The sequence below is a fragment of the Giraffa tippelskirchi genome, chromosome 11, assembly GCF_054371585.1.
Source record: "Giraffa tippelskirchi isolate mGirTip1 chromosome 11, T2T-mGirTip1v1.2.pri, whole genome shotgun sequence".
Lineage (NCBI taxonomy): Eukaryota > Metazoa > Chordata > Mammalia > Artiodactyla > Giraffidae > Giraffa > Giraffa tippelskirchi.
The window spans coordinates 93825781-93840737 of record NC_137285.1 but is presented as its reverse complement, the minus strand read 5'-3'; the positions used below and the strand labels follow the sequence as shown (position 1 = coordinate 93840737).

At 40.0% G+C, this 14957-nt stretch overlaps 1 protein-coding gene across 18 annotated transcripts in view; it reads left to right on the top strand.

Moving 5' to 3' along the window:
* The window catches only part of C11H11orf65 (chromosome 11 C11orf65 homolog), a 67347-nt gene that overhangs the window by 580 nt on the left and 51810 nt on the right, over positions 1-14957 (top strand). For 6 of the 18 annotated variants that reach the window (XM_081545383.1, XM_081545390.1, XM_081545384.1 and 3 more), the window contains exon 1: positions 3333-3368. The exons of 7 other annotated variants lie outside the window; for them this stretch is intronic. The gene's annotated coding sequence lies outside the window, so the exon portion shown is untranslated. Of the gene's footprint in view, positions 1-3332; positions 3408-14957 lie in introns of those variants that run through there. 5 more of the 18 variants (XM_081545389.1, XM_081545374.1, XM_081545381.1 and 2 more) reach the window with 2 other exon arrangements.

The window sequence follows — 14957 nt, the reverse complement described above, 5'->3', positions numbered from 1 at the left end:
AGTATTTTCATGAGCTAGTTGTTTTGTTTCACCCCCAACTGGATGTACTTCAATACAGTTTGATGCTAACCACCCAGATTTAGCATCAGAGCCTACAGGTTTAAGGCTCGTTGTTCCACAAGACTGTCTTTACAGACACCAGGCACAAGTTAGGTTCCCAGGCTACCCACACTTCTGACCAACTGGCTGCAAATTCAGAGGTGCCCATGATACCCCTCAGGTTCAATAATTCTCTAAAACAACTCATAGAACCCAGGAAAATGCTATATTTAATGGATACCATTTCATTTTAAAGGATACCCATAGGGCAAGGCCTGGAGAAATTAACTGAACTTTTAAAAGAAAAAAGAAAGCAACAGGGCAATTCTCAACGAGTCATGGGGATGAGGAAGGCAGATTTCTGTCCAAAGAATCAGCTAACAGTGCCCATTCCTATCTCCCAGCCTCTTCAAACTGCTGATGCCCTTACACAATAGATTCCCAGATATTTCTCCAGCAAGGATGGGTTTATTCAGCATCAGGAGAGATCTGCAAACCAGGCATGCAACCATGGTGAGGCGCATGCAAGTCCCCAAAGGGCAAGGAAAGGAGAATGCTTTTATAGAGAGGAAAAGGAAGTTGGGAGGGCTGTAGTAAACCAAGAGTCCATGCCTTTCATTGGCTGAGTCCTTGCCAGAAAAGAAGAGGATTCTTTCTTCTTCCAGCTGGGCTCTACTACTGGGATGGGTGTGAGGGCTCCCCCTACTGGTCTCCTAATTCTATTTAATTTAGGTTTCTTGATTTCATTTTTCACAGGCTAACCCTCCTCTGGCTTCTTTTAGGCCACTGCAAGACTGTGCCTTTGATCCACACCCACTCCTCATGTGTGACAGTGTGGTTTTTCTACTGTATTAGGTATTTTTAAAAGACTCCATGCTAACATGGGGGGGGGCAGGCTTGTCCACTGCTGAGGTTTGTTCCAGTGTCTAAGTAGTAGAGGAAAGAAATAGCATGTAATTGTGACTCCTCTACCTCTGCACAAAATATTCTTCTCTTAGATTAATTCAGTTTTTTTCCTTATCTCTTGTCTTTACTTGGCTTATAAATCTTTGTATTCTAACTAGAAAGCAAAAATATTAATTTCATTAATATAATGATAACTGCTGTATAATAATAGAAGAGAGGGGGGAAAAAAGAGGAGAATAAGGAGGGACATGGGGAACAGAGAGAAGGAAGGAAAGTTTGTAAAACCACCCAGAAGTTCCTCTTAGTTCCATTTCCTAATTAACTGTTCCTAGATGTAAGCAGGTGCCTATAAATAAATCAATAGAAAAACTGATGGTTTTAAGTCTTAATAATCCTTTGTGACTAAAGAAACTTTTTCTTTTAAAAAAATTCAAATACTTTTACATATATTGCATGTGTGCTAAGTCACTTCAGTCGTTTCTGAATCTTTGCGACCTCATGGACTGTAGCCCCACCAAGCTCCTCTGTCCATGTGATTCTCCAGGCAAGAATACTGGAGTGGATTGTTATGCCCTCTTCCAGGGGATCTTCCACACCCAGGGATTGAACTCTGGTCTCTTACATGTTCTGCATTGGCAGGTGGATTCCTTTCCACTAGTGCCACCTGGGAAGCCCATTACATATATTAGAGCAATAGAAAAAGGTCTGAGCCTATTACTAAGGAATTACTGAATTCTTCTAGATTAGGTTAATGGTAAAATAATACATGCTCAAATAGTAATCATAATTGACTGGCACTTTATTAAAAATATGTGGGACTTATTTTTAAAGTAAAATAAACAAAAAGCACAATTATACCTAATGTTTCCATGACTGTTTCTTTATAGTTCATTATTCATAGCTACTGTGTATTAATGCATCAAGTAACTACATGAAAGGGAACTAAAGCTCACATCTGTTTATTCTGATTTGCAATAATGATTTTAAAGAACTCTGGAAAGTCAGTGAGTCAATGAATTAGCCTATAGGGAATTTCTTCTGTATAATTCCATATTATATAGGGAACATTTTCTTCAGCTGTTTATTCCCCTGGACGTTACAAATTAATTACAAATTAATGGTATTATGTCATGAGCACAAGAGGAAAATAGCAGAACTGGGCAGTGTCTAAACAAGATATCTGACATTGCAATAAATGACAAACTAAAACGTTGCCAAGAGTGAAACATTTGAAACTCAAGCAAAGCAAACTTGGTTTAGATCTGCAGCATTTGTATAATTTAAATTTATCTAGGAATTCATTTAAGAGATCATCTATTTTCACTTAAAAATTGGTTTAGCTAAAAAGCTTAAATTTAGAAATAGCATTGGACTGCAGACACGTGTTACTCTTTGATCCTGCTGAGGATCTGTCAAGATGCTAGAAGAGTTAATTCTTTTATTTACAAAAGAATAAATACAGTCATTTATTTTGGGGGGCTCCAAAAATCACTGCAGATGGTGACTGCAGCCATGAAATTAAAAGACACTTGCTCCTTGGAAGAAAAGTTATGACCAACCTAGACAGCATATTAAAGAGCAGAGACATTACTTTGCCAACAAAGGTCCGCCTAGTCAAGACTATGGTTTTTCCAGCGGTCACGTATGGATGTGAGAGTTGGACTATAAAGAAAGCTGAGCGCAGAAGAATTGATGCTTTTGAACTGCGGTGTTGGAGAAGACTCTTGAGAGTCCCTTGGACTGCAAGAAGATCCAACCAGTCCATCCTAAAGGAAATCAGTCCTGAATATTCATTGGAAGGACTGATGTTGAAGCTGAAACTCCGAATACTTTGACCACCTAATGCGAAGAAGTGACTCATTGGAAAAGACCCTGATGCTGGGAAGGATTGGGGGTAGGAGGAGAAGGGGACGACAGAGGATGAGATGGTTGGATGGCATCACTGACTCAATGGACATGAGTTTGAGTAAACTCTGGGCGTTGGTGATGGACAGGAGGCCTGGCGTGCTGTAGTCCATGGAGTCGCAGAGAGTCGCACACGACCGAGCGACTGAACTGACTGAACTGAAATTCAGTCAGTAGGAAGGCTTTCACCAAACTTCTCCAATATCTTTAAGTCCTTGGTTGAAGTAACCGGGTGTTATAAAATGTTGAGCCCAACTTCGCAGAACGTCCCTTCGGCTTCCCTGCTGTCCCAAACCCTCTGCCTCTGCGCATTTGATAATCGCCAGGGAGCTTCTAACAGGTCCAAGCCCTTTCACGCTCACGTTGCCTAAACTGAAGCACATCAGCTGGAGCCGAGGGGCGGGGCCGGGAGGCCGGACTAACAGGGCCAGGCCACGCCGAACAAAGCGGAACTGGGCAACGTCATTTCCGTCTGCGGCGTTAGGGACGGCACCGCGGAGCCCCACCGGCGGCAATAGGCAGGTGAAGGGAGAAGGGTGTCCCCTCTGCCTCAGTCGGTACTGCTTCCCTTCGGCTTGCGTGTGTGACGACTGGGTCTGAGGCTTCTCTGGTTCAGTGGGCTGAAGGCCACACGTCCTTGAGGGCCGCGCCCCATCCAGCCCCCTAATGACGTTTCCATTCCCCAGACCCATGGGGCGTCCAGCCTTTCGCGTACGGTCTTGCCCAGGGTTAACCCCTTGCGCTGCGTTCCGTCTCCTCGCCGGTGGTGAACTCGCGTCGCTGTGGTGGACAAGCGCTCACTGCCTATTCCTCCTTGCTCGCTGGGCCCCCCTCACCGTGCATAGATACTGTCTCGTCCACCTTCAGGCCGGGCGGGAAGTGCTTGTTAACCTATCTCACGTTGTTTCCTAGAATTTTTTCCTGTTCGATCCGTGAAGTGGTTTGCCGTCTTTAAATCGTTTTTAACGACGAGGCTATTGGTTGTCTTACCCGTTCCGCTCTTTGTATAAAGGGCCACAGAAAAAAAGGAAAAGCGAAGTTACAAAACTGATAAAGATCACGAAGCACATTTGTTTACTCAATAAAACAGTAGGAAACCCAAACGGGAAATATAGGTTCTGATCTCAGCAAGTTAATTTGAATACTGTTTTCAAACTTTTAAATGAGTAAATGGAACTTAGACTTCAAAGATTTGCCTTGTAAGGATTTTCTCATGAGCCTAAATAGATCAGCGGAACCATGATCTACTATAATAGAAATTTGTGATTGGGGTTAGATAAAAATCTTATGTCTGAATTTGCAAGTGGAACCTGGATATAGTACAACCATCATGACCTGAACAGTGGCTTGATAGTACTTGTTAGTATATAAGAATTTATGAGGTGTTTTCCCATTGATTAATTTATTTGGCACTTCATAATAAATATATATATTGTTTTTTATCAGAGGCCAGTAACTGGCCCTACCTCCTTTTCCTCTCTGGACCTTGTCCTTTTAAACCTACAAAAGACTTTACTTTTCATACAAAACAACATCTTAATGTGCCTTAGTTCAGTTCAGTCGCTCAGTCGTGTCCGACTCTTTGCGACCCCATGAATCGCAGCACGCCAGGCCTCCCTGTCCATCATCAACTCCCGGAGTCTACCCAAACCGATGCCCATCGAGTCAGTGATGCCATCCAGCCATCTCATCCTCTTTCATCCCCTTCTCCTGCTGCCCCCAATCCTTCCCAGCATTAGGGTCTTTTCCAATGAGTCAACTCTTTACATGAGGTGACCAAAGTATTGGGAGTTTCAGCTTCAACATCAGTCCTTCCAATGAACACCCAGGACTGATCTCCTTTAGGATGGACTGGTTGGATCTCCTTGCAGTCCAAGGGATTCTCAAGAGTCTTCTCCAACACCACAGTTCAAAAGCATCAATTCTGCAGCACTCAGCTTTCTTCATTGTCCAACTCTCACATCCACACATGACCAGTGGAAAAACCACAGCCTTGACTAGATGGACATTTGTTGGCAAAGTAATGTCTCTGCTTTTAAATAGGCTATCTAGGTTGGCCATAGCCTTCCTTCCAAGGAGTAAGCATCTTTTAATTTCATGGCTGCAATCACCATCAGCAGTGATTTTGGAGCCCAAAAAAACAAAGTCTGACACTGTTTCCACTGTTTCCCCATCCATTTCCCATGAAGTGATGGGACCAGATGCCATGATCTTAGTTTTCTGAATGTTGAGCTTTAAGCCAACTTCTTCACTCTCCTCTTTCACTTTCATCAAGAGGCTCTTTAGTTCTTCACTTTCTGCCATAAGACCATATATTAAAAAACGAGTCCAGCCTTTCCTGCCTTCCAGCTAAAGACTCCTATCTCTGTTACCTTTCAGCACTTAAAGAATTGTTTCAATATTCACTTCCTCAACTTTCCCACTTCCTTAACACATCTCAAGCTTTCTTACTTGCTATTCCAATAGGCAACTTTATTTGACCAAATCGAATTCTTTATTCTCAATTACTTGACCCTCCCCAGTTGAGCACTTTTTGTTCTTGAAATGTAACTTTATTATTCCTCAATAATGCAACTGATTTCTGAATCAGATAATAATTTTAAATACTGTAGGATATTTCATCACTGTTTTGTGGTATTCGTAGTGTAATGGTGACATATGGAATTAGTCTGCATTAATATTGTCTAATGAATTAGCTTTACTCTAGACAACCAACAAAAAAAAACACAATAAATCAAGCCCTAATTTGTAGTGTTTGTCATCGCCTATAATGTAATTACTCCACACTGGTCAGTTTCAAGCTACCAACATGCCTCAGGAATTGGAAAGATGTGTGCTGCAGTGCACCGTAATATAGTTTCTACCTTAGAGGCGCTAGTAGATAATCTGCAGAGACCTGTAGGTCTCAACCTTGGATGATTTTGCTTCCCAGGGGAAATTTGGCAATGTCTGGAGATATTTTCAGTTGTCACACCTGTGCTACTGCATCTGGTGAGTAGAAGGCAGGGATTCTGCTAAACAGCCTACATGCACAGAACAATCCTCACAACAAAAAGCCCAGCCCAGAGCATCTCTGGGTCACTGTTGAGGAACTGTGAAATAAAAATAATAACCACAAGGAAATAAATAGGAGTAAAAGGTAGTGTAAGAGAGGAAAAATTTTTTTCTATACTCTTTAGGTTTTGGTGCTTGGAGCCTGAAAATTAAACTGACAAAAAGCAGATTAACAGGAGAAAGTGATACAAATTTTACTTGATGTTAATATTTTAATTTTACATACATGTAAAGGAAAGGAAGTGAAACCCAAAGAGATGCTTAGCCCTGGGAGCTTGTATACTATTTTAACAAAAGGTAATAAACTTGTGAAGTGACAAAACAAAGCCAAAGAGATTTGGTCTTCTATAGGTGGTAAATTCTATAGGTGGTAAATTACCTTATGTATTGTAAGGTTAGTACATGGAAAAGATCATGGAGGTTAAGGGTTACTTAAGTAAGATTTGTTTGTACAGATGCAGCTCAGTGCCAGTGATAATGATTATTTTGGCTCAAGGGATAATGGTTATTTTCCTCCAGTGATAATGATATGGGAAAGAAGATGGGGAGCACCTTCACACAGGGAAATACATGTCCTCCTTTTAGGTACATATAGGGAGAATAGAGAGCTTGTCCTACATCTGCTATTTCTCAGTTGCCATAAGTTTAAAATAATGCTTTATGCCAAAGTAGTGCTGACTAAAAAGCACAACTTGAGAGTTGCAAGTTAAGTTTTATTTGGGACAAAATGAGGACTAGGCTATAGCCCTGGAGACAGCATTTCAGATATCTCTGAGAAACTGCTCCAAAGAGGTAGGAGGTCAGTATATATATGATTTTGATGAAGGAGGAGCTCATGCAGTTAAGCACTTATTTTTGCTGAAGATTTCTGCTAGTCAGGAGGAGTAGAAGTCACCAGGAAGGAATTTAGTGTTTTTCTAGATATGAGATGTAAGAACTGGGCTCATAAAATCAACTCCTGAAAATATCTAACCATCTGAAGGCCTGTTCTGCCAGTTATTTCCAGAGCGGAGTGTCTCATTTCAGTTCTTGACCCTGAACTCCCTACAGGGGGATGTTGAAGGTCAGCAGCTGCAGCAGCACATGATTTAATCCTTGTAGAGGTAGATGGCAAGTGCCAGTTTGCCACTTCAAATTTATGAAGTTGACAGGGGCCCATCATGGTCATAAATTTGACCATGCTTTGGGAGGCATTTCATGACCATTTCTTCCCAAGGTGCTAGGAAAGCTCATTCCTAGGTCTGGTGACGACTTTACTAATAGGCCACTCAATGTGCTCTTATTGGATTAGCTCTTATTAACAATAATTAAAGATCTTTGGACCACCTATCTTCTAATCTATTATGCTCCAGGAAAAAATTCCCTCTTACTGCATCTTCCCGTATCTAGAGTACACTATTAAAATCATTGATTGGGTACAAAATTATGTATTTGACCAACTGCTTCAAGTCACCTAGTCATCATTATTTTTGTCAGAGGCTCAGTCACATTTGGTAATACAAGAAATGATAATCTTGTAAAATAAGCAAATTACAAACAATATAGCTAATAGCATTAATAGAGTTATAAGTAAATATTTAAGCCAAGAACTTCCCACACCAAACCAGTTTTTGAAGAGGTTATCAAGACTAGGGAGTTGGTCACTTAAGGCAGAAATCTGGTTTTTCATATGGTTCACTAATTATATAGTGAAGCATTATAATCATCAGGTACAAAAACACAGCATTCAGTCTGAATTATGGCACAGGTCCCCTCCCTGAGATGCTGTAAGGATCTAAAGGGCAATGTGGTTTTGTAGCACCACTTTTCTCATCATAGACACCTCAGAATTCAATAGGCTAATAGCCTGGTTACTATCATTTAAAGCCTGTGGAGTGAATCTTGAGGCTTTGGTATGGCCCATTACATTCCCCAATCCTTTTGAAGGCACAAAAATAGCTGCTAAATGGTCATTCTAGTGGAAGACAGATCTCTTGGCCCATCAGACTCATACGAATGATAGATTGACTGGGGTTATCTCTAAATTGTTACATATGACCTTGAGTCCATGGGAATCCCAGGATGCATCTTCCTATCCATCCTGGTGGAAGCCAAGATCAAAAATTAATACCCCAAATTCACTGAGTTCCGTTAAGTGCATCCCAGTGAACCTCTGGTCATCTGACCCAATTAGTTCCATACCAGTAACTGTCTCTAAGGGTAATAATATATAGGTATTGTTCATGAGGCACCCAGCCTAATTTCCTGATGTCACAAGGTTTATCATCTTTTTTAAAAATATATATATATTTTATTGAAGTATAGTCGACTTACAGTGTTTCAGGTGCATGGCATGGTGATTCAGTTATACAAATACATATATGTTATTTTTGAAATTATTTTCCATCATAGATTATTACAAGATATTGACTATAGTTCACTATGCTATACAGTAAACCTTTGTTGCTTGTTGCATATCTATATTTTAATTAGAAATCTAGCATTCTATTTATACTAAGTCAAACAAGTGGAATCAAAATGTCGTATTTTTTTTAGTTAGGCAAAAATTCATAAGTTTTCTAAAATATATGTATTATACATATGTATACAAAAGCTTTTCTACTGTGCTTGATAAAGTCTTGAGAAAGAACATCAAAAAAAAAAAGAAGAGATGGAGAAGTTGGAAAATGTAAACTAAATGAAATGGGAGTACTGAATATGAAATAGAAAAAGTGAAACTAACTAGATAAAAGTAAAAGATCCTATAGTCCAGTTGTTTCTAAATATGACTGCTCATTAAAAACATCTGGAGCTCTGGAGAAAAAAGGCAATACCTGAGCATTTGTATTTTTCAAAAAATTTCAAGATAATTCTGACATGCACCTGGATTTCAAGAAGTGATTACACGTTTTTCTATTTGATCCTAATTTGGTGATATAGAGTTCCATTATTTTTCCATTGACCAATCATGATACAATGGTATTAAGTGAGTAATAGTTGCATAATCACAAGAGTACAAGATGTTTATCAGTTTTCACAATCAATAGCCAGACAAAAAATAAAAGATAATTAAAGTTGCAAGCCATATTGGGAACATGATTAACCTAACAGTATAAAATAATTGCATGCAATTTGAGGGGATCAAGCAGAGTGATGTGGTAAGTGGAAGTGCATATATGCACATGTTTTCATCTGCTAAGCCAGTCTATGTCTTTTGTTTGGTACATTGAATTCATCCATATTATGATAATTGTCAATATGTATGAACCCATTTCTATTTTCTTAATTTTGGGGGGTTTATTTTGTGTAGGTCTTTTCCTTCTCTTCTGTTTCATGCCTAGAGAAGTTTCTTTAGCATTTGTTGTAAAGCTGGTGTGGTGGTGCTGAATTCTCTTCAGCTTTTGCTTGTCTGGAAAGCTTTTGATTTCTCCATCAAATCTGAAGGACAGTCTTGCTGAGTAGAACATTCTTGGTTGTAGGTGCTTCCCTTTCATCACTTTAAATATATCATGCTTTTCCCTTCTGGCTTGCCAGAGTTTCTGTTGAGAAATAAGCTGATAGCCTGATGGGAGTTCCCTTGTATGTTGTCATTTTTCCCTTGTTGCTTTTAATATTTTATCTTTGTCTTTAATGTTTGTCAGTTTGATTATTATGTGTCTCGGTATGTTCCTCCTTGGGTTTATCCTTCCTGGGACTCTCTGTGCTTCCTGGACTTCCTGGACTTGGTTGACTATTTTCCTTTCCCATTTTCAGGAAGTTTTCAGCTATTATCTCTTCAAATATTTTCTCAGGTCCTTTCTCTCTTCTTCTTCTGGGACCCTTAAAATGTGAATGTTAATGTTGTCCCAGAGGTCTCTTAGGCTGTCAACATTTCTTTTCACATTTTTTTCTATATTCTGTTCTGTGGCATTGATTACCACCATTCTGTCCTCCAGGTCATTTTATCCATACTTCTGTCTCAGTTATTCCACTGTTGCTTCCTTCTAGTGTATTATTTATCTCTGTTTGTTTGTTATTTCCTCTAGGTCTTTGGTAAACATTTCTTGCATCTTCTCAATCTTTGCCTCCATTCTTTTCCCAAGATCATGGATCATCTTCACTATTATTATTCCAAATTCTTTTTCTGGAAGGTTACCTATCTCCATTTAGTTGTTTTTCTGGGATTTTATCTTGTTCCTTCATCTGGGACATAACTGTCTTTCATCATGATTAACTTTCTGTAATATGATTTTTGTTTGAGCCGCTATAAGATTGTGCTTCTTGTTTCTTCTGTCTGCCCTCTGATGGATGAGGCTAAAAGGCTTGTGTAAGCTTCTTGATGGGAGGGACTACTGATGGGAAAAACTGGGTCTTGTTCTGGTGGGCAGGGCCTTGCTCAGTAAAGCTTTAATCCAATTACCTGCTGAGGAGTAGGGTTGCACTCCCTCCCTTATAGTTGTTTGGCCAGAGGCGACCCAGCCCTGGGGTGGTGGGCTCTATGATAGGATTAATGGTGAACTCCAAGAGGGTTTACACAAAGGGGGACCTTCCAGTGCCCCTGTCCCTGCACTGAGCCCCTGCAGACCCATACCTCCACAGGAGGCCCTCCAACACTAGCAGGTAGTTTTGGTTCGGTCTCCTGCTCTCCAAGAGGGGTCACTGCTCCTCTTCTCTGCGTCTTGGTGCATGCTGAATTTTGTTTGTGACCTCGAAGGCTTGAATCTCTATTTCCCCCAGACCTCTGGCAGTCCTATAATCAAATCCCACTGGCCCTCATGGCCAGATTCCCTGGGGATTCCCAGTCCCTTTGTCGGATCTCCAGGCTGGGAAGCCTGATGTGGGCTTCAGAACCTTCACAATAGTGCAAGAACTTATTTGCTATTATTATTCTCCAGTCCATGGGTTATTATTCACCCACCTGGTGGGTATGGGATTCGATTTTATTGTGATTGTGCCCATCCTACTCTCTCACTATGGCTTCTTCTTTATCTTCAGATATGAGTATCTTTTTTTGGTGGCATCCAGCATCCTCCTGTCAATGGTTTTTCTTCAGTTAGCTGCAGTTTTGGTGCTCTCACAGGAGGAGATAAGTGCATGTCCTTCTATTCCATCATCTGAACCAGAAGCCTCAAGGCTGATCATCTTCAACATAATACACAGAGGAGCTTTTTTACTTAAATGACCATAACCTGGTGTTAACCACATAAATCCATCCCATAATTGTGGGAGGTTTCCTTCTAATTAACAGGGGGTTACAATTTTTGATTGAGACTTAACTTATTGTTCTGATTGAGCTTGAGTGACCCTAAAAGAAAATTTGTGTGTATGGCCAGGGTCAGAGCAGGTATTATTAATTGGCCAGATGAGAGGATCCCATCTGGTAATATCAAGAGTAGCTTGAATACAACTGAACTTTCTTTCTTCTAAAATAAATTTCTTGAAAGCCATCCAATCAGAGCCTTGGTGTGGAGAAATCTTCACCAAGGTAATCCAGAAGTACTCAGACACAGGTAATTAGCCACATACCCAATAATTGGATTGGTTTTTAAAACTGCTATAGGATGGTGTCAATGATAGAAAACCTTTGATTTATATACAAAGGTCCAAGAAGTCATAAAAACATTATAAATGATTATATGACTCATGTCCAGCATCTTAGATAACCTGTCTATCTCTGATGTTGCTTTCTTCTCTTTCTGTAGTTTCTCCTCTCTTTGAGCATTATTTTAGGTGAGTTTGAGGTCAGCAGACCTCTCCATAGAGTCCAGTGCAAGGGTCTTTTTAAGTGGGAAATATGAATCCAGTTCCCTGTAGTTTTGCTGCACATGAGCTAGTTAAATATACCTGGTGAGGACCTTTCCATCTGAGTTGTAGAGAGTCCTTTAAATGATGTTTTTTCCAATATGAATAATTCCCTGGTTGCAGGCTGTGGGGCATCTGATTTTCATCCAAAGATAGATTAATGAGATAACTTCAAACAAACTTCAGCTAAGTTCAATCGCTCAGTCGTGTCCGACTCTTTGCAACCCCATGGACCACAGCACGCCAGGCCTTCCTGTCCATCACCAACTCCCGGAGTTTACCCAAACTCACATCCATTGGGTCGGTGATGCCATCCAACCATCTCATCTTCTTTCGTCCACTTCTCCTCCGGCCTTCAAACTTTCCCAGCCTCAGGGTATTTTCAAATGAGACAGCTCTTCGCATCAGGTGGCCAAAGTATTGGAGTTTCACCTTCAACATCAGTCCTTCCAATGAATTTTCAGGACTGATCTCCTTTAGGATGGACTGGCTGGATGTCCTTGCAGTCCAAGGGACTCTCAAGAGTCTTCTCCAACACCACAGTTCAAAAGCATCAATTCTTCGGTGCTCAGCTTTCTTCACAGTCCAGCTCTCACATCTATACATGACTACTGGAAAAACCATAGCCTTAACTAGATAGACCTTTGTTGGCAAAGTAATGTCTCTGCTCTTTAATATGCTGTCTAGGTTGGTCATAACTTTCCTTCCAAGGAGCAAACTTCTTTTAATTTCATGGCTGCAGTCACCATCTGCAGTGATTTTGGAGCCCAAAAAAATAAAATCAGCCACTGTTTCTGCTGTTTCCCCATCTATTTGCCATGAAGTGATGGGACCAGATGCCATGATCTTAGTTTTCTGAATGTTGAGCTTTAAGCCAACATTTTTATTCTCCTCTTTCTGCCATAAGGTGGTGTCATCTGCATATCTGAGGTTATTGATATTTCTCCCAACAATCTTGATTCCAGCTTGTGCTTCATCCAGCCCAGCATTTCTCATGATGTAGTCTTCATGTAAGTTAAATAAGCAAGGTGACAATATACAGCCTTGATGTACTCCTTTCCTATTTGGAACCAGTCTGTTGTTCCATGTCCAGTTCTAACTGTTGCTTCCTGAGCTGCACACAGGTTTCTCAAGAGGCAGGTCAGGTGGTCTGGTATTCCCATCTCTTTCAGAATTTTCCACAGTTTGTTGTGATCTGCACAGTCAAAGGCTTTGGCATAGTCAATAAAGCAGAAATAGATGTTTTCCTGGAACTCTCTTGCTTTTTCGATGATCCAGCAGATATTGGCAATTTGATCTCTGGTTCCTCTGCCTTTTCTAAAACCAGCTTGAACATCTGGAAGTTCATGGTTCACGTATTGCTGAAGCCTGGCTTAGATAATTTTGAACATTACTTTACTAGCATGTGAGATGGGTGCCATTGTGCAATAGTTTGAGTATTCTTTGGCATTGCCTTTCTTTGGGATTGGAATGAAAACTGACCTTTTCCAGTCATGTTACCACTGCTGAGTTTTCCAAATTTGCTGGCATATCGAGTGCAGCACTTTCACAGCATCATCTTTCAGGATTTGAAATAGCTCAACTGGAATTCCATCACCTCCACTAGCTTTGTTCATAGTGATGCTTTCTAAGGCCCACTTGACTTCACATTCCAGGATGTCTGGCACTAGGTGAGTGATCACACCATTGTGATTATCTGGGTCGTGAAGATCTTTTTTGTATAGTTCTTCTGTGTATTCTTGCCACCTCTTCTTAATATCTTCTGTTAGGTCCATACCATTTCTGTCCTTTATCGAGCCCATCTTTGCATGAAATGTTCCCTTGGTATCTCTAATTTTCTTGAAGAGATCTCTAGTCTTTCCCATTTTGTTGTTTTCCTCTATTTCTTTACAGTGATCACTGAGGAAGGCTTTCTTATCTCTCCTTGCTGTTCTTTGGAACTCTGCATTCAAATGGGAATATCTTTCTTTTTCTCCTTTGCTTTTTACATCTCTTCTTTTCCCAGCTATTTGTAAGACCTCTTCAGACAGCCATTTTGCTTTTTTGCATTTCTTTTCCATGGGGATGGTCTTGATCCCTGTCTCTTGTACAATGTCACGAACCTCCATCCATAGTTCATCAGACACTCTGTCTATCAGATCTAGTCCCTTAAATCTATTTGTCACTTCCACTGTATAATCATAAGGGATTTGATTTAGGTCATACCTGAATGGTCTAGTGGTTTTCCCTACTTTCTTCAATTTCAGTCTGAATTTGGTAATGAGGAATTCATGATCTGAGCCACAGCCAGCTCCCGGTCTTGTTTTTGCTGACTGTATAGAGCTTCTCCATTTTTGGCTGCAAAGAATATAATCAATCTGATTTTGGTATTGACCATCTGGTGATTTCCATGTGTAGAGTCTTCTCTTGTTTTGTTGGAAGAGGGTGTTTGCTATGACCAGTGCATTCTCTTGGGAAAACAATGGACATTAAAAAGAATGAAATAATGCTATTTGCAAGCAACATGGATGGACCTAGTGTGAAGTAGGATAGACAGAGAAAGACTAATATTGGATGATTTTGCTTATATGTGGAATCTAAAAAAAGAAGATACAAATGAACTTATTCACAAAACAGAAACAGATTGCTAAACTTAGAGAATGAGTTTATAATTACCAGAGGGGAAGGATGGTGGAGGAGGGATAGTTAGGGGGTTGAGATAGACATGTACACATTACTATATTTTAAATGGATAACCAACAAGGGCCTATTGCATAGCACCAAGAACTGTGCTCAATATTTTATAACAATCTAAATCAGAAAAGTATTTGAAAAAGAATAGATATATGTGTATGTATAATTCAATCACATTGTTGTACACCTAGAACTAACACACCATGATTAATCAACTATACTTCAAGTTAAAATAAAAAGTTAAAATAAGTTTTAAATGGAACCACAAAAGATCCTGAATTCTGAAAACAATCCCGAGAAAAAAGAGCAAAGCTGAAGGCATAACCTCCAGACCTCAGATAAAACCATACAGTCATTGTTACAGTTTGGTATTGGCACAAAAACAGACATATGGATCAATGGAAAAGAATAAAGAGCCCAGAATTAAACCCACACATCTACCATCATTAATTTACAACAAAGGAGGCAAGAATACACCGTGAAGAAAAGACAGTCTCTTCAAGAAGTTATTTTGGGAAAACTGGACAGTCACCTGTAAAACAATGACATTAGGACATTTCCTCACACCATATACAAAAGCTCAACATGGTTTAAAAACTAAATGTACAACTTAAAATCAT